This window comes from Vulpes lagopus, chromosome 8, assembly GCF_018345385.1.
Source record: "Vulpes lagopus strain Blue_001 chromosome 8, ASM1834538v1, whole genome shotgun sequence".
Lineage (NCBI taxonomy): Eukaryota > Metazoa > Chordata > Mammalia > Carnivora > Canidae > Vulpes > Vulpes lagopus.
In genome coordinates, this window is record NC_054831.1 from 108,889,723 (window position 1) to 108,911,400 (window position 21,678).

General features: G+C 49.3%; 1 protein-coding gene and 1 non-coding gene across 3 annotated transcripts in view; both read right to left on the reverse strand.

Annotated features, from left to right (window-relative positions):
• GNAO1 (G protein subunit alpha o1) overlaps positions 1-21,678 on the reverse strand; it is a 173,776-nt gene that overhangs the window by 33,799 nt on the left and 118,299 nt on the right. The window lies entirely within an intron of this gene.
• Positions 7,975-8,083, reverse strand: LOC121498299. The gene has a single exon (XR_005989695.1). It is a non-coding gene; the product is annotated as a U6 spliceosomal RNA (small nuclear RNA).

Sequence of the window (21,678 nt, forward strand, 5' to 3'; positions counted from 1 at the left end):
ACCCAGAGGACAGTTGGGACACCAGCAGGGTCATCAGTAGGACTGCTCACTGGCGTCCAGGAGTGAGGGGCTCTACTTCCAGAAAGCCCTCTGCCATGGGCCGGCTGCTTCTGGAGCCTGAACCAATGCGGCAAAGACACCACCCCGGCCCTAGCTTCAGCCCTCCCAGAGCTGCGGCTGGGCCACACTGGGGGGCGCTAGTGAGGGCTGACCCAGGACAGCTGGCAGCGGCCCAGCTGAGCCACGGGGATGCACACCACACACTTCCATTCACCCACCAGGCGCTGCCAGGGGCTGGGCGGTGCCCAGGTGTATTCATCCGCAGAAACTACACTTCTAATTTAATGCGTGGTTCTTCCCAACCTCTCCCTCCTCTTCAGGGCAGTGTGCACTTTTCAATAAACAGTGGCAAAAAGGCTTGGAGCTGAGGTACAACAAAGAGCTTCCTGCCTCACAAGAGATGAGATGCAAAGGGTGTGGTGGGGAAGTGAGCAGGGCTTTTCGGTCAGGTGACCCAGGTTCACATGCTGGCTCTGCAGCTTTCTGGCCCTGTGACCTTGGACAGCGCACGTCACCGCCTCACCTCCCCCAGCCTCTGTTCCCAGGTTAGTTGCCCCCTCCTCCGCCCCCGGGGCTGTCTGTGCAGATGAAACAGGCTAAGGATGCGACTCGGCTTCCCAACATAAAGAGCCCTGCAAATGTTAGTTATTATAGGCAGAGATGAAGTCCCTCAGACACAAACAACAAGCTGACATAAAATCAGGCTGCTTTTGTACAAGACTTTTCAGGCAAGCATGATCATCTTGATAACAATAATCATTGTAATTATAATAATAACCCCTTCCATTTGAGGAGCTGCTTTGGATCTTTCAGAGTTTGGCTCCATCGCTAATCTCCCAGGCTGAGTGAAATGTGAACACATGCATGCACAGGCGCTTGCACATGCACAAACACACACATGTGTGTGCACACGGGCACCTAGTCCTCTAGCTACAGGGAAAAGCCTGCACCTGACCCCGCCCCGCCCCGCCCTGCCCTGTGAGCTGCAGTTGTCCTGGCTCCCGCCAGGGGGCAAAAACACACAGGCCAAGGGGAGCGGGAGCAAGGAGGTCAGCCTGAGCTCAAAAGACCAAGCTGGGCAGGGCCTGGAGGGCCGGGCACAGTGGGCGTCGCTGCCTTCCTTGGACCACCAGGCTGCCCCACTGTTCCTCAAGGGGAAGAGGCACGGAGACTCCAGCCGCTGGAGGCCTGGCCTCCACACTGCAGGGCCAGCTGGTGGAGCATGGTGGGCAGGGGGGCATGCTGGGCAGTCAGAAGCTGTCAGCCCAGCCCACCCAGGCCTGTGCCCCCAAGGCAGCGTTGCATTCTCTCTCTCACACCTAGGGGAGGGCCCTCCCTTCCTCTCTGCGGCCAGGCCCCAGGCCTCTGGGACAGTGGGGACAGGCCCCTCCCTCACCCCTCTGGCAGGGGCCTGCCTTCCTGGCCCTGGGCTGACCAATGGCTTCTTCACTGTGACTCTCAGTGAAGTGGTGCCACACCAGGGATTAGTTTAGACATTTGTGAGGTGTTTTTGTTAGTGGTGACAATTGGAGCACTACGGGCATTTAGTGGCTGGGGGCCAGGTATCCTTGGGGCTCTTTCTTCACTTGGGCTTAAGGGTCTTAGCAGGGCCTGTGCCTACAACATGCGGTCAGTTCACAGGGTCTCTGGGAAAGCTGGGGAAAGTCATAGGTCTACCACTTGTCCTAAGGAAAGGAAGGGAACCTTCTTGGTTCCCTAGAAAGATCCTGAAGCAGAATCAAGGACTTGGTGGTCTCCAGTCTTGCCTCCTATCAAATTTGCCCATCCATCCATCCATCCATCCATCCATTCATCCATCCATCCATCCATCCACACATCCCTGTACTCTGTACTGCCTATCAAGGGTGCCTACCCATCAAACATCATCCATCCACCCACTCAGCCATCCACCCACCCATTACATCATCTACCTATCAGCTACCCTTGTTCAACCATCCACTCACTTCCACACCCACCTACCTGTCCCTTTGCCTCCCTTCTATCCTACACCAGCACCTGTCTGTCCCTTAATTACTCATTAGCATGCCTATTCCTTTCACTCCTTCTTGATCTATCTAGCTACCCACCCTTTCATCCACCTATTTACTCATTTATCCACTGTACACCCACTAATGAGTACAGTCTCAGCCTTAAGAACTTTCACGTTTGGCATAAAAAGAACATACTGCCTGAATCTCCCCAGTCCATTAGCTGGTACCCTGAACACAGCAGGGGAGAACTGCCCCCTTGGCTCTCCCTCCTTCTGCCCAGGGCCCCCTCTCTTGTCAGGGGCCTGCAATCTTCAGGGATTTGTTCTAAGCCCTTCTGGGAACCTTCTCTGTTGGGGACCCAGGCTGCCTCCCGTGGAAGTGGAGAAACTTGGGTTTTCTGAAGGATCACACTCTTTCCAGCCTCAAAACCCTTGGATTTTCCAAATATTTAGAAGCAGTTCTCTCTACTGGCTTACTATCTATCTTTAAGAACCTGGGCTTATGGGGGCTACTGTAGCCTGAGTCTTCTGAAACTCCTTCACTGGTTCCAACACTCCACACCTAGAAGTTACCACTCAGAAACCATCTGTCAGCCCCTGCGATTGGTGTGGTATCCTACCCCTGTCCCTGGCCCAAGTAAAGCAGGAGCAGCCAGGGCTAGTCCAGTGACAACTTCTTCACTACAGGCTGGCCGGATGTCTTCCCATGCTGAGCCCATGGCTGGGCACTGGCGATACATCACCCAGCAGGACCTGGACCCTGCCTGCCCAAGCCTGCAGTCAGTGGGAGCATGAGACACATCCACGGAACTGCCTTCTGAGAGGCAGACACTGAGGGAAGAAATTGGTGGGGATGAAGGAATATGAGAGAGGTATGTCTGGGGGATGGGCAGTCAGGGGTCAATCATGCTCAGAAAGCAGGGGACGGGCTAGAGATAGGTATTCCCTGAGGAGGGAATTAAAGGGGCAAGGGCAGAGACCCTAATCAAAGGCTCCTCGAGGGCATCAGATGCCCTTCTGGCCATTGGCAGGGCCTAAGGATGATGGTAGGCTTGGAGGTCCATGTGACCCTTAGACATTAAACTAGGAACAGCCACCTCACCTGCATGGGTGGCCCAAGGGGCTCCCACCCAGACTGCATCTTGGTGGGGCTTCTCTTCCAAGTAGCTGAGTGTGAACGTGTGCAGCTCCACAGAGACAGGGCTGGAGGCAGCCTAGGTCCCATGGTGGGACTGCTAATCTGAGTCCCATAGAGCAAATGCTGATGCTCCCTGGGGGTGGGGCCTGGGACACTCTCTCTCTCTCCCTCTGCCTCCCCGGTAGCGGTAGCATTTGTGACCTGGGCTTTCAGTGCTCATCCCCTCCCCGTCCCAGCTCTGCCATTTTCAGCAAAAGCTGCTTCATCCTGTCTGTCTCCCCAGGCCACCCGTGGAGGGCATTGGGTGCCAGGCTGGGTAGGGAGATTGGCAGGGTAAAGGGCAGTAGTTAGTCTACTGCTTCTGGGCAGGGGAGTGCTGAGGTCAGTGCAGAATGGGGTGAGGGCCTGTAGGGAGGCTTGCCAGGGCACAGCTGGCTGTGCTATGCAGGGTTGGGGGGGATGTGGGATAGACGTGTACTGGGCCCTCCAGGTTGGGGGTGCAATGGTATGTTTCCATCACCAAGGCTTCTGATTGCCTCAGATCCCTGGGTATGAAGTGGGGATGCAGTCTTGTCACCTACTTTGGGACAGCCTGACATGGCACCACTCTCTCTTGGTGCTTTGCTTTCTCCCCTTGGCGGGTCCAGACCTGCTAGCCTGCACCTCCCAAGTGTCTCTCAACAGGAGCATGGGGGACAGCCCAGCCACCAAGCAGGCACTGTTCAGTCAAAAATAAATTTAAAGGTGAATGGGACAGAAATTTCCAAATCTGTGATACCCTCATCCTCTGCCGCCTTTCTCCTGAGCACAATGTTCTAAGATAGGAGAAAAGAACTAAAATTGGTGAGGCTAAATTTCTAAGAAATGAACAAGGGCAGAAGAAAATTACCCACACAGAGCTCAGTCAAAGGGAAAGAAAAGTGATAATGGCCAAACTCATCTTTTCAGAACACAAAGTGACGATGGTGAATAGCTTAATGAGAGCCGCCTCGGCTGGGAGATATTAGCAACATAATTATGGAAGAGGGAAGATGGAGGTGGGACTACCACATGCATGGCAGGGGTTGCAGGAAGGCAGGCCAAGCTGCAAGAGGACAGGTTTGGCTGATTGGTGCCTCTACTTAGGCTTATTCATTGATACCCTTTCCTGTCTCATTGTCCCCTCACTGGAGGCATCCATTCACCATCAATGTGATCAGATACTGCCTCTGTTCAAAAAGGAGCATGTCACTCAGCTTCCAGGTCTCAGGGACATTAGGTGTCAGAGAAGATTTGGCCCTGCCTCCAACTGGCTCTGGACCTGGGCAGCCTCATCTCTTCTTTGGGGTCTGAAGGTCCCCAAAGGCACAAGGAAGAGATTGACTACACCAGTGGTTCTCAAAGTGTGGTCTGCACCCCTGGGGGGTCTCAGAGGCCCTTGCAGGGGGTCCAGAAGATCAAAACTGTGTTCATGACAATACTAAGACATTATTTGCCTTTCTAACAGTGTCAGCTGCTTGCACAGATAGTGCAAAAGCCGTAAGAGATAAAACCGCAAGCTCCTGAGCAGGAAGCAAGACCACCAAACTATACCAGCTGCCACTACATGTTTGACACCATGAATTCACATGGTGGATCACAGAAGATGCCACTTTCACTTAAGCATGTCCTTAAAGGAAAAATTAAGAATTAAAAAAATCTCTACCCCGAGTATGTACATCTTTTTCATATTCTGTGTAATGAAATGGAAAGGATGCATAACACAATTATGCAAACCGGAGGATGGGTGGCTTTCTGGAGGAAAGGCACTTGTAAGACTGAGCTGCCAGCCAAAATAGTCCCTTTATCCATAGGACAGCACCTTTATTTAAAAGAATGCCTGACAAACAATGGTAGTTTGGATTTGGTCTCTGGAAGATATTTTCTGAAAACAAACCAAGTGAGCCCATCATTTCAAGGAAAAAAACTAACAACTCTGTCACCAAAATGAAAAAAAAATTCCAGCTTTCAAGTGAAAGAATGTTGGAAAACTTGTCTTTACCATCATGAGCTTGACAGCTTCCTAATACCTAAAAGACTTTTCTGATGAGATCAGTGTCAGTGTTAAGAAATGTGAGTTCTTAATACTGTATGCTGAAACATGTCAACATTTGGAAGATCTATGTAACTCTGAACTAATATTTTCCAAATGACCAAAATGGTGTTAAAATCATGAATGGGGAGGATCCCTGGGTGGCTCAGCAGTTTAGCACCTGCCTTTGGCCCAGGGCGCCATCCTGGAGTCCCGGGATCGAGGTCCGCGTCAGGCTCCCGGGCATGGAGCCTGCTTCTCCCTCCTCCTGTGTCTCTGCCTCTCTCTCTCTCTCTCTCTGTATCATAAATAAATAAGTGAATAAATCTTAAAAAAATAAAATAAAATAAAATCATGAATGGGTAAGAGACCCATTCAAAGTGTAGAGCAGATCAATGGATGTTTTAAAAAGGTTTAATTTTTTTAAGAGCAGTTTTAGGTTTATAACAAAATTGAGAGGAAGGTAGACATTTCCCATACAACCCCGCCAGCATCCAAGCACAGCCTCCCCCACTATCCACATCCTTGGCCCACTTGTTGCCAAGGATGACCCTCCCTAACCTCAGGGTTCACTCTTACTATTGTACATTCTATGGGTTTGGACATATTAATAATGCCATGTATCGATAAAATTACGGTATTATACAGAGTATTTCCACTGCCCTAAAAATCACCTGTTCTGCCTTTCTACTCCTTCCCTTCGTCCCTGCCCCTGGAAACCACTCTGATCTTGTGCTGTCCCCATTGTTTTGCCTTTTCCAGAATATCACACAGTTGGAATTATACAGTATGCAGCCTTTTCAGATTGGCTCCTTTCACTTCATAATATGCATTTAAAGTTCCTCCATGTCTTTTCACGACTTGATAGTTTATTTCTTTTTAGTGTGGAATAGCATTCCATGGGGCGTATATACCAGTTTACTAATCCATTCACCTACTGAAAGATATCTTCGTTGCTTCCAAGTTTTGACAATTACGAATAAAGTTGCTGGGGGACACCTGGGGGGCTCAGTCAGTTAAGCATCTGCCTTCAGCTCAGGTCATAATTCCAGGGTCCTGGGATCGAGCCCCATGTCGGGCTCCCTGCTCAGTGGTGAGTCTGCTTTTCCTTCACCCTCTACCCCTCTCCCTACTCATGCACGCCCCCCCTCTCAAATAAACATATAAAATCTTTTTAAAAATGAATAAGTTGCTGCGAACACCCGTGTGCAGGATTTTGTGTGGACAAATGTTTTCACATCTTTTTTTTTTTTAAGATTTTATTTTATTTATTCATGAGAGACAGAGAGAGAGAGAGACAGAGACACAGGCAGAGGGAGAAGCAGGCTCCATGCAGGGAGCCTGACGTGGGACTCGATCTCCAGTCTCCAGGATCTCACCCCATGCCGAAGGCGGCGCCAAACCGCTGGGCCACCCAGGCTGCCCAGTTTTCACATCTTTTGAGTCAATATGGAACAATGTGATTGCTGGATCCTGGGGTAGGAGTCTGTTTCACCTTGTAAGAAACTGCCAAACTGCCTTCCAAAGTGTGGCACCATTCTGCCTTTTCTCCAGCAATAAATGAGAGTCCTGTTGTTCCACGTCCTTGTCAGTATTTGGAGTTGCCAGTGTTCCAGATTTGGGCCATTCCACTAGGCGTGTAGTGGGAGACTGTTGTTTTAATTTGTGTTTCCCTGATGACATACGATGTGGAACATCTCTTCATATGCTTATTTTCCATCCATACATCTTCTTTCGTGATGTGTCTGTTAGTCTTTGGCCCATTTTTAAATTGGGTTGTTTTCTTACTGTTGAGTTTTAACAGTTCTTTGTATGTTTTGGGTACCAGTCTTCTATTAAACATGCTTTTTTAGCAGATGTTTTGTCCTGGCCCATGGCTTCTCTTCTCCTTCTCTTGATGGTAGCCCTCACAGAGCAGTTTTAAATTTCTACGAAAAGCAGTTTATCTACTTCTTTCATGGATCGTGACCTTGGTGTTCTATCTAAAAGTCATCATCATACTGAAGGTCATCATGATTTCCTCCTATGTTCCTTTGAGGAGTTCTATAGTTTTGATTTTTACATTTAGATCTATCATCTGTGATCCATTTCAAGTTAATTTTTGGGAAAAGTGGAAAGCCTGTATCTAGATTCTTTTTTGTTGTTGTTTTCTTTTTGCATGTGATGTTACAGTTGCTCCAGCACCATTTGTTATAGAGACTGATGGATTTTAATGTAACATCACAGGAAAGGGTCCCTGATACAGTTTCAGATTGCAACCAACCTTTAAGAAGCCACCACTTGTCCAGTTTGGGTGAGTTTCGAAGAATTATCTGAAAAGGCTAGTAAAACACTCCTTCCTTTTCTGACTATGCGTTTATGTGGGGCCAAATTTCATTCCTATTCTTCAACCAAAGCAACACATCATGATAGATTGAATGCAGAAGCACATAGGAGAATCAAGGTATCTTCTATTAAGCCAGCCATTTATTAAAGAGATTTGCAAAAATGTAAAACAATGACATTCTTTTTATGAAACATTTTTAGAAACTAGAATAGTTTTTTCATAAAAATGTTATTTATATTAATGTATAATAGGTTTATCATAGTTATTTTTAAATGAATGAATATTTAAAATTTTTCTTGGTTTTAATTTTTTTTCCAACAAACAAATACTTAAGTGCCTATTACGTACCAGGCACTGCTCTAGGACCCCTCATGCCCCAAAGAAAAAAAAATAAAACAAGATAGAAGCAGAAAAATATGGAACATTTCACAAATTTGTGTGTCATCCTTATGCAGGGGCCATACTAATTCCTCTCTACATCATTCCAATTTTTAGTATATGTGCTGCTGAAGTGATCACCCTTGGTTTTAATTTCTAATGCAATAAACCTTGATAGCTGTCACCTACATAAAATTAGGTCCTCAATAATTTTTAAAGAGTTTAAGGGGTCCCCAAACCAAAAAGTTTGAGAATCACTAGACCAGATTATTCTTTCTGAAACATTCTTCTCTAGCATCTTTATAACTTCTGCAAGAATCCTGTTTCACCGGATGACTACCAGTTATTAATTTTCTTAGATATATCTTTGTACTTTATAAACTTCATATCCCTACAGTAAATGGAAAACCTGTGTTAAGTATTTTATGGAAGATACCCATAAGAATAACTACAATGAAAGCAGACAACTAATGTAACATTGTAGCAGGATTCTGCTGCCTGCTGAAGGCTTCTTCTCTTTGTTAACAAGGGGGAGTGTTCAGAGTTGTTAAGGAGATACTAGCACCAGCCTGAGACTTTCCTCTTGAGCTTCTCACGCTGAAAGAGAGGAAGGAATCACTTTCTGACTTAGTGAATTGGTAAATGTGGTGACCCTTCACCATCTCATCTTACCACTCATACCATCTCACTGCACAGAACAGTGGCAGGCACCTCCACCTGCCTGCACCCCCACCCCCCGCAAGCAGATGGTCTCTCAAGACCCTCCAGCCAGCACAGGTAAGGGCCAGCTGATGAGGGCTCCACTTGCAGAAGTGTGACTGATTCACACAGCTTATGGGATGAGAGCTGGGGCATGGAGCCTTGGTGTTAGAAAATCGAGAATTGCACAGGTTTTTGTCAAAGGCCAGTGGTGGTGGAAGGCTGCCGGGCTTGGGGTTCAGAAGGAACCTCTGGGGTAAGGACCCAGGGCAGGCCAAACCAACCGGGTCCAAAGGATCAGCAAAGCCAGGCTACTACTGTGTCCATTGTGAGTCTTGGAGCTGGGGACACAGACCCACATATGGAGACACATGTGTGAACATGCCTGTTCAGAACTCTGGCTGCCAAGGAGGGGCCCTAAGACATAGTAATAGTAACCAGTATTTAGTGAGCACTTTCCGTGGACTTTAGTTCATTTAATGTTCAGAAGTAGTATCATTTCACCCTTTTATGATCAGAGACACCAAAGGTCAGATGGGTTATGAGGCAGGTCCAAGGTCACCCAGCTAGTAGGTGGTACAGCTGGGATCTGAAGTCTAGCCATCTGGCTCCAGAGGTCATGCAGCACTGCTTCCCACCTCATGCTCCGAGGGGAAAACAGGCCTGTGTAAGGGAGGTGGGCCCTTGTCCAAGGTCACCCAGCAAGCCTGGGGTAGCACCAGGCCAGAGCCCTGGTCTTCTGGCTTCTCCTTGAGGGCAGGTTCTGGGAAAGCTGGCACCTGGGACCCTCTCTTGCTGCCACCACTGGCTTTCCTTAGCCCTGCTGCTAAGGTGATGGTGATCCCAGGTGGTGCCCACTCTGGGGACCCAGTGTGTGTGTTGACACTGGCACCGTTTACAGGTGAGGCAGGTAGGATGGTGACAGATATAAAGAAACAAGGGTGACAAATACTCTTGTCAACCAAAACACTGGCAAGACAGAGTGGCACCCATAGCTGTATACCAGATAGGCTAAGCAGAGTTCCAGTGGGCCACCCTGTGAGCAGGAGGAGGTGGAAGGCATGGTGGGACCAGGCTGGATGTCACCTCCCCTGACTCCCAGCGCCTGGCCATGAGAGAGGAGCACAGGGCAGGGGGAGCCTTGGAATTGGGTGAAGCCTCTGGGGGCCTCTCTCTCGTTAGGTTAGTAGTCGGGGGAGGATAGAGAGCTGCACCCCATGGGGTCTGCAGACAGCGCAGGGCCAGGTGGATGGAAGCTGTTCCAGCCTGGGTACTACTAACACTTTGACAGCTGTCTCCAAGGCATGGCCTCCCGTCCCTGCTAAGGTCCAGCCATCCTTGTCTTTCTGACATTGACCCTCGATGATCAAAGGCATGGGGTAAGGACAAGGCCCTGATTGCATAGACCTGGGCATGGGAGGGTGGTCAGGGGCTTCAGTGCCTGAGGCTCAACACTGCTGCATGGGGGCTCAGTGAGGAGAGGCAGTGGAACCCCCTACCTCGGTGGGGAGACGTGTGCACAGGCTTAAGCCAGCCCTCACTCTCTGAAACTGCTGGCCACAAAAGAGGCCACCTGGTGCCCCTGGGCTTTGGCTCCTCTCCCCTCCATGGTCACCCTTGCCATCTTCTGTCCCGTCTCCTCTCTCTCCTCTGCCCCAGTCCCAGCCAAGCTAGATGCCAGCCCCCACAGCACCTTTGTCGGCAGTTCCTTTCTCGAGGCTATATGGCCTAGCAAGGAGAGGGTGGGCTTAGTTTCAGCCCTCACATGGCCCCTGGGTTCGAGACTCTTCAACAGGCCACCTACCTTGTAAGTGAGCTATAGTCAAGGAAGTGTGAATGTGGAGTGTGCCACGTGTGGCCCATGACTCCTAGGATGTAAGTGTGCCCCCTGAATGTATGTGATGACACAGTCCTGGGTGGTGGTGGTGGTGGTGCCATAAGATGGAAGGAGCTAGTCCATGAATCACTGTGTGGAGGAGAGCCATCCACCCAGAGCACTGGCCCTAGACTATCAGATGGGCAGGAAATAACCTTATGTTGCATGTAAGCCAGGAAATACCAGCAATATATGTGGTAGTCACCAGAGGGGCCCTTCTGGGTGCTGCTAGTGTTCCTCCTCTTCTGGTTCCTGGACAGGAAAAAGACTGCTCTCTCAGTAAGTGGAGAAAGGCAGAGGCTGGTTTCCTGGAATATCAAAAAATCTGTGATGCACCTCCATTCCCCTGCAAATAGGAAAGGGTGCCCCACAGTAGTGTCTCCTGTGCCTTAGCCATTGGCATACCTGCCACTGGCATTTTTTTTTGTTCACTCTTGTATCACAGAACATGGTGCACAGTAGGTACTCAAAATATGATGTTAAAATTCTGCTGAGTTTGGATACTCCCTGTGTTGCATAGACTTAATGCATTGACTTAATGTTTTTCTTTAGACTTGTATCTATTTAAAACTTATTTTAAGAGAAAGGAAATTTAGTATCACTAACAATATACCCAAAAGGATATTTGATAGGTTAGTTTTTATCTTTTTCTTTTTTAAAGATTTTATTTATTTATTTATTTATTTGTTTGAGAGAGAGACACACACACAGTGTGTGTGTGTGTGTGTGTGTGTGTGTGTGTGTGTATGGGCACGCAAGCAGTGGGCGAGGCAGACAGAGGGAGAGAGAGAATCTTAAGCAGACTCTGCACTGAGCACACAGACCAACGCAGAGCTCAATTTCACGACCCTGAGATCATGACCTGAGCTGAAATCGAGAGGTAGATGCTTAACTGAGCCACCCAAGAGTCCCAGTTTTTATCTTTTCCTATATGCATTAAAGTAGGTTAAGAACTACTGAGATAAAAATCAACATGTGTATCCATCATGCTAGTTAAAACCTGCCCACTTCCTCCACTTGGGAAGCACCTTCCCTTAGCGTGCAGCGTAACACAGGCACATGCCCAGGTGTCCTCAGGACTTGGAGCAGAAGGAGCATGCTCAAGAGCAATGAATTCGGCTCCAGCCTCTAGGCAATGGGCTGGGAACATTCCACTTCACCTCCCCATTCTGCATGGCCTTGACCCTCTCCCACCAGCAGGGCCTTGGCTTTAGGTTCCGTGAAGCTTGGAGAACCATCCAGACTTACTGGGAATGTACACTACTTGCTGGGGCACAGCACAGGAGATGGGGTGGGCATGCCATGGGCTCCAGGTTTCCGTGGCCAGAGACTTCCTGTTTCCTTCTCTGTCCATGCCTCTCTCCTTGGTTTGCTAGTTTTGATTTCAAGTAAGAATGAGTGCACGGTGTCACAGCTCCAGAGGAGTCTATGACCTTCTCATTAGAAGGAAAACGGCATCTGTGCCTTCCTTCACTTGGGTGGGGAATCACTGGCAACAGTGATTCTGTCCTGAACAAACCCCCTGCCATCTCCTCACCCCTGGCAGCCAACTTGAGGCCTCAACTTTGTTGAGGGAATTGCCCCAAACTGTTTGGACACCAAATGCAGGAGAACCAGGGATTCTGGCCTGCTAAGGAGCTTTGTTGTCATGGGCACTTCTGGTCTCCTCGCTGCCAATGTCCTCTTGAAAGGGAACATGAAGGTAGTAAGTGCCCAGCACCACAGATGATGGAAGAAGGAGGGAGAGACACCTGTCCTGCCAACCTGTCCCCAGTAGCCCTCTGGCTAAGTGGGCGCTTACCCTCAGTGAGGTGGGTGTCCCCCCAAGCAGGGGCTGTATGACTCTTCTCTCTGTGTGCTGATGGGGTAGGTGGGTGGGGAAGAAGAACCCCCTCCTATGAGGGAGCCACCGAATCCTAATCCAGAACTGCCCCCTCCCAAGCCTCTGAGACCTCACTTAGCCACCAAATGAACTTCAGCAAAACCCCCTAAAGGAAAATCACTGTAGGCTTCATTTCACCTTAGTTAGACTTGACCTGCTGAAAGGGTGGGGATGGGAAGTCTGGTTCTGACTCTACCTCTGTTGGTCCTCCATCATCACCCACCCCACCCCTACCCCCTTCCATTCTTCCTCTGGGGACTTCTCTCTCCCTTGTTTCCACCTAGGCTCATGCTCTGGCCTCCCATCCTAAGTCTGTTCCCAGCACTGATTCCCCCACCAGCCACTGTCTTTCCTTGCTTCCTCCTTTGGTCCTGCCCCTCCCTGCCCACCTCCTGCTGGGGCTTTCACTCCCCTCACCATCACCAGCTGCTGCCTGCTGACCTCTCCTCTCTCTGGGTGCCAGGCCATGGATGTTGCTTCCTGGGTGGTGTGCTGTCTTCTGGATCACATCAGTCCGCTGCCGGCTGTCTTCTGTGTGGGCCCCATCCCTCCATCCAACATTTAAGTTGCTCAGTCCTCAAAGCCCTCCTTGCTTTCGTAAGCCACCTTCTCCCTGGGCGGGATATCAGCAGATCCTCCTCTGTGCAGAAGGCTGCTGAGCGACCCCACCTGAGCTCTGGTTGGTTTACTGGCTCCTCCACTGGGCTTGGCACTTTCCCGGTAAACCCCACCCTCTCCCTTGCACCTGGGTTCCTGTGCCACAGTCTCCAACACGGCCTTCCTTCCCGTCTCAGTCCTGTGATTTCTGCCAGAGCAGCACAGAACCACTACAATTTCCTTAATTTTTAAAAATGACCTCAAATGGACTCATTTTAAATAATTAGCTTTTCCTAAACAATAACACCCATGAAATCAGAGATCTGTGTTTTAACTTTTCTAACATACACTAAAATACATAAAAGTATTCCAACAAAAGCTGTTGGTCTGTATGAACAGCCAGGTCATCTTGTGTGCCCCCAGGAATGCCTGTGTCACTCTTTGGGGACACATGGCCCATCTGCAGTGGTAATTCTGTGCTTCTGGTCATGCCAGCTGGAGATCCTGAGGCCAGCTCCACTCTCTTCCCTTCTTCTGTCCCTATAGCCAGTCTGACTCCCAACAACTGTCATTTGCCCCCAGAAAGGTCTGAGCTGTGATCCTAACCCCTCTTCCTGTAAGGTCACTCTTGCCTTTCCTCTATGGATGACAGCAGGGGTCTAATTTCCTGGCCTCCAGGCTCTGTCCCTTTCATCTACTGCCAAGAAAACATTTAATCACACCCCAGCCCTCAATGGCTCCCAAATTTTGGAACCAAGGCCACCCTGCCCACCACTTACTAGAACTCATTCTGCTATTCCTTGCTCCTCAGCCACCTCACCACCCTGCCTCCCTCCCTTCAGAGGATCTGGGTAAAGACCTTTGCAGACACGGAGGTAGAGAACACAGGCAATGAACGGCGCAGAGACCTCCATGAGTGATCAGGAGGGTGGGGGCTAGTCCAAGGGAATAAAGTGGGAGGCAGTGGCATAAGGTCATTGGATTTGTGGAAAATGCAAGAGTCTGGTCTCCAAGGGCACATCATTCCAACCCTCGGTGACTTAGTTTCCTCAACTACAATGGTGGTGGTCGCCATGCTGTGTCTTTGACCCAAGGATAGTGAGGACCCAGGGTCCGAGTACACATGCTCTCTGAATGAACTGTGCACTGCTAAAGCATGGTGTGCAGATGCACGGGTATGCGGATGTACACAGAGATGAGTATTGGAAGTATGAGTAATGATTACAGTAATAGAAGTCTGCTTGGTAAGCCATCTTTGTGAGCTAACACAGGGTGGACAAAAGGAGGGACATGAAGGGGCTTCCAAGGGTAGCTGGCTCATCATACCTGGGGCTGATCTGTCCAGAGAGCAGAACAAATCTTGTGCCTTGGGTGTCTCCCTGGGCCAGCTAGTCACTGTGCCTCCACCTTGGAGGTCCATCCTCCACTTTCCAGGTTGAAAGGGACAAGGTTGCCTATTTGGGGAGTCTGGGAGGGAAGAGGCGGGCTTTCTCCACTGTTTGGGCCTTAGAGGCTCACAGGGAGGAGTCCCTAGGAGGGAGTGGTCCCCCTTCCCAGGATGCTGGCAGCCACGGCACAAGAACCAGGCTTATTTCTATAGCACAGGGGGAGATTGGGGTGGAGCAATGCCTACAGCTAGCCCAGGCCAGAGCTCTGCCCAGTAAGTGCCCCCAAGATGGCCCAGGCTGGACAAAAGCTCATTCTTCAAGGGCAAGGCCACTGCTTCAATTAGCTCTCCTCCTAGGAGCGGGTCCACTGATCCCCTAAAAGGCACAGCAGGCTCCGGAGGGCTGTGGCTCCCTGCAGCCCCAAGCCTTTGCTCCAGTCCCAGCCACATTGTGCTCAGAGGCCCCATGCTGGTCTTTTCACTCTCTTTGCCTGGCCAGCAGTAGGCGATGCCTTTGAAGTCGGTCCTCTGTTCCAATTGGAAACTTTGCTCAGAACCAAAATTAGAGAGGCTGTACAATCAGCTTGCAATTTAAAATGCCACCCAGGCCTCTCCCTATCCTCCTCCCTTTGCAAAATGTCATCTTAATTAGATGGAGTCAGGCTTCATGTTTTCCGAATTTCAAGGTAATTTCTCTAGGACATGTCTCCCCTTGTAGTTATTTTTACCTCCAGCATAAGGTGGGGGCAGGGGGGGGGAACCTGAGGCTCATCTGTGGGTCCGCATACACCTCCATCCTCCAGCGCTGGGGTCAGCTGTCCTCTGGCTCCCCAGAAGTCTGAAAGCTCACTGATCTGAGAGTTCTCATGGGATGTCTGTTGAGGCTTCTTCCTCTGTTTAATTGAGCACAGCACCTTCTGGGCCTCTCTCCTGGGCTAGGGGCTCTGCTAGGGGCTGGGAGGGGACACTACAGAGGCTAGGTGGCTTGGCCAGCGCTGTCCCCTGTCAGTGTTCACCAGGCCACTGGCCCGGTGGCTCACTCAGCCTGTCACTGGCTTTCCTGCTGAGATTCTGCTGGCTGCTCTGCCCAGCATGCTTGAAGGAGAGTCCCCAAAGTGCGGGCCACTGGGAACCCCGTGTTAATACCACTGAGTTACACCAGGGAGGTTTCTAATTCTTTCAAGGACTCTGACTAATCGTGAGTAAGAAAGTTTCAGTTTGGTGCCATTATGTCTCTGATACCCCTAAACATGCTAATCATCTCCTTTAACAAAGAGAGGGCAGGCTGCTTAGGTGAGTATCCTCTGGGCTCTGGAAGCATTCTGCAAATGCTAATCCACAACCCCAACCTTCCCTAAAGGAGTATGTGAGTATGTCCCATTATGGGCTGAACTGTGTCTCTCCAAATTCATAAACTGAAGCCCTAACCACCCAGTACCTCAGAATGTGACTGCACTTGGAGGGAGGGTCTTTAAAGGAGTAATTGAGTTAAAGGGAAAAGGGAGATCTTCAGATTGGGCCCTAATCTATTATGGCTGGCATCCTTAAAGGAGATTAGGATACACATGGAGGGGAGACTGTGAGGACACAGGAAAAAGACTGATATCTACAAGCCAGGGAGAGGCTTCAGAGGAAACCAACTCTGATGACACCTCAGTCTCAGATTCTAGCCTCCAGAACTGTGAGAGAATAAAGTCCTGTTGTTCAAGCCACCCAGTGGCAGAACACACTCCCAAGGTTGGGCTCTCTTTTGGGCTGGGAACAGGAGTTCTGTTTCCATCATTCCAAACTCTACCCACAAAGCAGTGCAGGTCTGGGTCCTGCCTCCTCTTGACCCTCATCCTGAGGCACCCCTGCTCTTACTAACCATCTGCCAGCCACCCTGCCCCATTTCTAGGCTTTGTAACACACATACAAGCTCATTTCCACCTCAGGGCCTTTGTACCTCTCCTCCTGCTGCCTCAATCCTACAAGACTGCTCCTCCTTATTCTTCCAGTTTCAGTTGGAATATAGCTCCTAGAGAAAGCTCTTCTTGACCACTCCCCTCCCTATCTGAAGCAGGTGCCCCTTATTATTCCCTTGCCAGCATTCTTTTCTTGACTAGGACTTATCAAAATGTATAATTAGGTATGTTTGTTTCCTCAGTAACTCTCTTCCTGGAAAGATTGTGACCTCCACAAGGGCAGGGTCTGCATCTGCTCTGTTGACAAGGTGCTCCCTGTGGAAAGAATGAATTCTAGCCCATAAGTTGAGATGGATACCAGGTGTCATCTCCTAGTTCTCCAGAGGCCCAGCAGCACAAGATAGCAGAGAAGGGACCATCCAGAGCCTGCTCTCAAAGTCTCTGCTCAATTCAAAAGGAAACATGGGTAAGTGAGGTTAAGACCAGTCATGAGAAAAGCCAACATGCCACAGGTAGGAATGGAAATATGATGCCAAGTGACCCTGCCTTGTCCTGGATGCCTCCAGAGCAACTGCAGGCAAGTGTGCTGGTCCTATTCCAGCCAAGGCAGGTGGTATCCTCCACGGGGGGCCTGAATACGGATGCAACCTCATATGTGTGGAATGCACATGCACAATGGGTGGTCAGAGGAATTGTGCAACTGAGTTATGCCTGGTCCAGGGTTATCTGCAGGGTGAAAGGGTCTGTTCTATCATCTCAATTTCAAACCCTCTGATATTCCTCTTAAGAAACTGTCTGGCTTGGAATATAGAGATTCTCTACTTTCTGAAAGTTTGTGTTATGCCACTTCTCATTTACAAAAAGACCTACATTAGTACCTGTTTCCACTAACCAAAACTCATCCAAAGAGGATTTTCGCTTTTACAGAAACAAATAAAAAAGGCAAAAAGCAAAACCAGCATTCAGCATTTCTTCTGCAGCAAGCCTGTAACACAGGCAGCGCTGCTCAGGGCCCCACCAAGCTCCTTCCCTGGGAGCTCCTATACTCAGCATTTCAGCATCCAGCCGCCACAGCTTTGAAATGTGTCTTTAGGATCTGTGCTTTATCGTCATTTTTTTTTTATTTTTTTTATTTTTTTTTAGAGAACAGATTCTTTTTTTTTTTTTTTTTTTTTTTATGATAGTCACAGAGAGAGAGAGAGAGAGGCAGAGACACAGGCTGAGGAAGAAGCAGGCTCCATGCACCGGGAGCCTGATGTGGGATTCGATCTCGGGTCTCCAGGATCGCGCCCTGGGCCAAAGGCAGGCGCCAAACCGTTGCGCCACCCAGGGATCCCTATCGTCATTTATTTTATGCACCCGTTAGCAAGATGTGTTTCAAGGTATCAGAAAAGCCTAAAATTATGATTATTTTTTGGGCCCTCAAAATGCCCCCCAATTTTTCCATATAAATTAACAGTTATTACTTGTTTGCTTTATGTCATTGTGGTTTACAAAGGTTTCAAAGGAATGTTCTGCTCTTGGGTCACTAGTGAGGGAGACCTATCCTGCAAATGAAAACTGAAGAAAATGAACTTCAGAAAAGTGGAGGATGTTTGCCAATATTAAAAAGAAAGAGAGAGAGAGAGAGAGAGAGAGAGAGAGAGAGAAGGAACTTGTAAACTGACATTTGAGGCTAACTTTAATTATGTCCACACAGGTTCCTTCTCTCCTCAGGAACTATGGGGAACCAGTCTTCTCTCCCTACAATTGATGGATATGAGAGCCTCAGCTCTCAAAAAGTTAATGTTATATTAAAAAAATGTTATATTCAGTGCTTCTAATATACTCCTTATTTTGAACAATAAAAAAATTCACTTTCATTAATAGAAAATTAGTACCTCCGTGGATCCACTGAATAAATGACAAACATGTCAGGAATACCAGCTCAGAGAGGGACCAGTGATCTGCTCTACTGGGATGGCCACAGGTCTTGGTCATCCCGAGAGACAAGACTGCAATTTGGGGCAAGGACTTCAGCAGGGAGTGAGCAGAACATGGGTGTCCAGCTGGTTGGCATAGTTCCTAAGAAACAAGTGAGGCAGAGACTCATTGAAGTCTGGGGTTGCAGGATCTCTGCCTCCTCCCCACCCCCATAAGGGGTGGCACTGAGTGTAGCTCTTACCATCTTCTAGGGCATGTGTTTCCCTGGCCCCTGAGCTCCCACACCGAGCTCCTTGCATTTAGGATCTACTGCTGAGCTGGGCATACAGCAGGGACTCAGGAAACATTTGCTGAACAAATGAACTTGGTAGGGGACGAGCCAAAAAAGCACCGTACCAGGGGTTTGGAAGACTCGAGGTGCAAGTAAGTGTTCTCCCCACTGTGGTCTTCCAGGTTACCTTCCCTGCTATGCTAGTAAAGTAAGGGGGCTGTACCGGGTAGACCAGAGGTGGGAAGCTCGCTTCAATTTAAGGGCCAACTCTGATCATGGTATTGGCTCCCCGCGACACTGGCTCCCTGAGAGGAGTCAGGTTGAGGTTCAGTGCTGTGAATGATAAGCAGGGACTGTCAGAGTCAAGAGCCCACACACCACATCTCTGCTCCTCTTTGGATGTGATCATGTCCAAGGTCACTGATACCATCATATTCTGCAATGTTGCAACAAGCATGCAAGTACTTAAAGAGTTCAACCGTCATGAAGGGCTTTCCCACCCCAGAAGGTGAAGCTTTTATGCAAGGCCTTGCCACCTAAATGCCACCTACAGCTCTACAGCTTCTAGGGTGGGCTTCCCAACCTTTCCCATGTCATAGCAAATGATGGTATCTGTACAGCACCTTGTAGTAAACATAAGAGAGGATTCTTTGGGCATGCCTGTAGTGCATTTTGTGCACCAGCACATGATGGTGGAGAGTCTCTACCTGGGAAGGCTCTATGTCAGCTTCCACACCGGCTATCTTCTGAGGTCCTATGCTGGGCTCTGGATCACAGTCAGCTGCTGAATGGGCTTCCCTGTGTCCATCTTGAACACAAGACTGTGACTCCTCTTGGGGAAGGAGCTGTGTCTTCCCCTGGTGCACCCCACCCCAGCCATGGGCCAGGGCACAGAGCCAGCCACACAAAGGGTGGGGATGAAGCCATGTGAAACTGTCCAGAAGTGGCAGAAGTAGTGCTTGAAGGCTGCTTATGACTCCTATGGCCCTTGTCTACTGATTTCACCTGGATGGCCCTCAGAGGTCCTGTTTTAGGCCAGGGGGAGTTCCAAAGATGATGTCGGGAGGTACATAAACTGAAGCTGGGAAGCTAGATGACACACGCTGGGTGTGTGCTGGATGGATGCTGGCCATAGCATTTCATTTTCCCAGAAAAATTTTAGGTGGAATTATTTATAGATAGAAAAAAAGTGTTTTCCCATGATTCACTCAATTAATTGGAAGCAGCAGCAAATTTTAATAATTTGGGACTGTAAAAAAAGGGAAATGTCAGGACAAGACATACATATAAAGTTAAGGACACAGGTTAGGGGAGGAATGAGTACAAATAGTGATGGTTATCAGGCAGGGAGAGTGGGCAGGCTGTGCCCAAGGCCCCTTCAGAGTACCAGCCAGTGTGGGATCACCACCCCCTGCCCCCATCACGCAGGGCACTGCTGACCATGGAAACGAGTCAGACTTTTATTTTGGGTGTGATGGGAAGCCGTGGGAGGGTGGTGGGAAAGCCAGAAGGGTGATCACAGAAAGAACACCAAGGAGGTTCCTGCAGTCATCAGATGAAAGAAGACAGAGGTGTGGGGGAATGTTGGAGCTGGAAGCGCCCTTAGAAATGATGCTATCTATGTTCCCTCATCATACAAGTTGGAAAGTGAGGTAAGGGGAGGAAGGGATTGGCTGACTGCTACAGGGTCAATGGTGGCTCAGCTGGTGGCTCCCGGCAAGGAGGTTGGAGCAAGCTCAGGCTAGCCAGGAAGCGGGAAGTGGGGCTAGGCAGTGAGGGAAGGAGTAGGTGGTGCTGGAAACCCACTGGGGAGAGGCCACAGTTTGCACTGCCAAGCAGCTGGGGGCCCAGGGAACCTCAGCCTGCCTGGGCTGGTGCTGGTGTCCCTGAGAACTTAAGAATGCAGGTGGAGACGAATCAGTGGGCCTAGAAGCAGCAGATTCTGAGCTGCAGACTGGGAAGACGGTTCACATCCACATGAGACAGGACACAGGTGCTGCTGTCGGGAGGAGGCTGGCAGGACCTGGGGTGGCAGCACTCGGGGCCCCAGGACTCTTGGCCCACGCCCTCACTTCCAGAAAGCAACACCGTGAGCAGTGACTGCATTTGGGGTCCGGGTCTTCCTAGCCACTTTGAGTTTGTCTTCAGCTGTAAAATGGGGATGATAACAGCGTGTACCTCATAGCACGTGGTGAGTTTTAAATGAGTTAGTATAGTCAAGTGCTCTTGACTTACATAGTCAATGCATAGTAACTGCATATTAAGAACTCAACATGATGCATAGTAAGAACTCAATGTAATGGCCACTGTGGTTTATTAATCACATTTGTCTGAGCTGCTCTGACTGAAGCCCTCAATCAAGCGCAATGGTTGAGCTGTGTTCCACTTGGAAGAAATGCACGGTAAAACAAGTTTAAGTCAGGAGTTTAGCTAAAAACTCACTGAAACAAAACAAAAAAAATCACAACAGCCAAATTAAAAAAAAGAAAACACAAAATGCTGCCAATCTCTCTCTTTTTTTTCCCCACTCTCTCTTTATACACATGCACATACAAAACAATAGTGGAAAAAAATCACCCACCTTTGTGATAAGTGCTTAAGAGAGTCAACAGACAAATGGCTCTGCCTCCTGTGCCCTCTTCATCCCCTGGAAAAGCAACTGAGAGCAAGACAAAGGAGAATGAAGTCTAAGAGGTCCCCGAGCTGGAGTTAGAGCTGGGGGGTGTCTCTAGATCATCCTGATTCCCAAAGCCTGTGCTTTTGGACCTACCACACCTCTTCTCTAAGAGCCTGGATCCTCAAAAGCACATCCAAGTCACCCCAACAGACTTAAGGAAGTGTGTTACATGGCCCAGCAATATTTCTGGGGGCTTGAAATGGAAAGCCCTCAATCAACTCTACTGTTTAGGTGGGCCTAAGCTCCATTTTCTAGATCACCATAGTTCTGATACTGTTAACCACTGCCATCACTTGCTGTCACGGTCAGCACTGGCTGGCCTGTGTTCATACGGCCACAGAGGCTGAGATCAGAGCTCCTGGAAGTCTAAGGGGATTGACCTTGCACTCGGCTGAGACAGAACCACTGGGGCGGCGAGTGGGCTGGTGAGAACTAGCACCTTGGAGGACCACTAGTGGCAAAGATCAGGTTTCTGGAACAAATGCTAGCACTCACTGGGAACCCTGACAAGTTAGTGGGC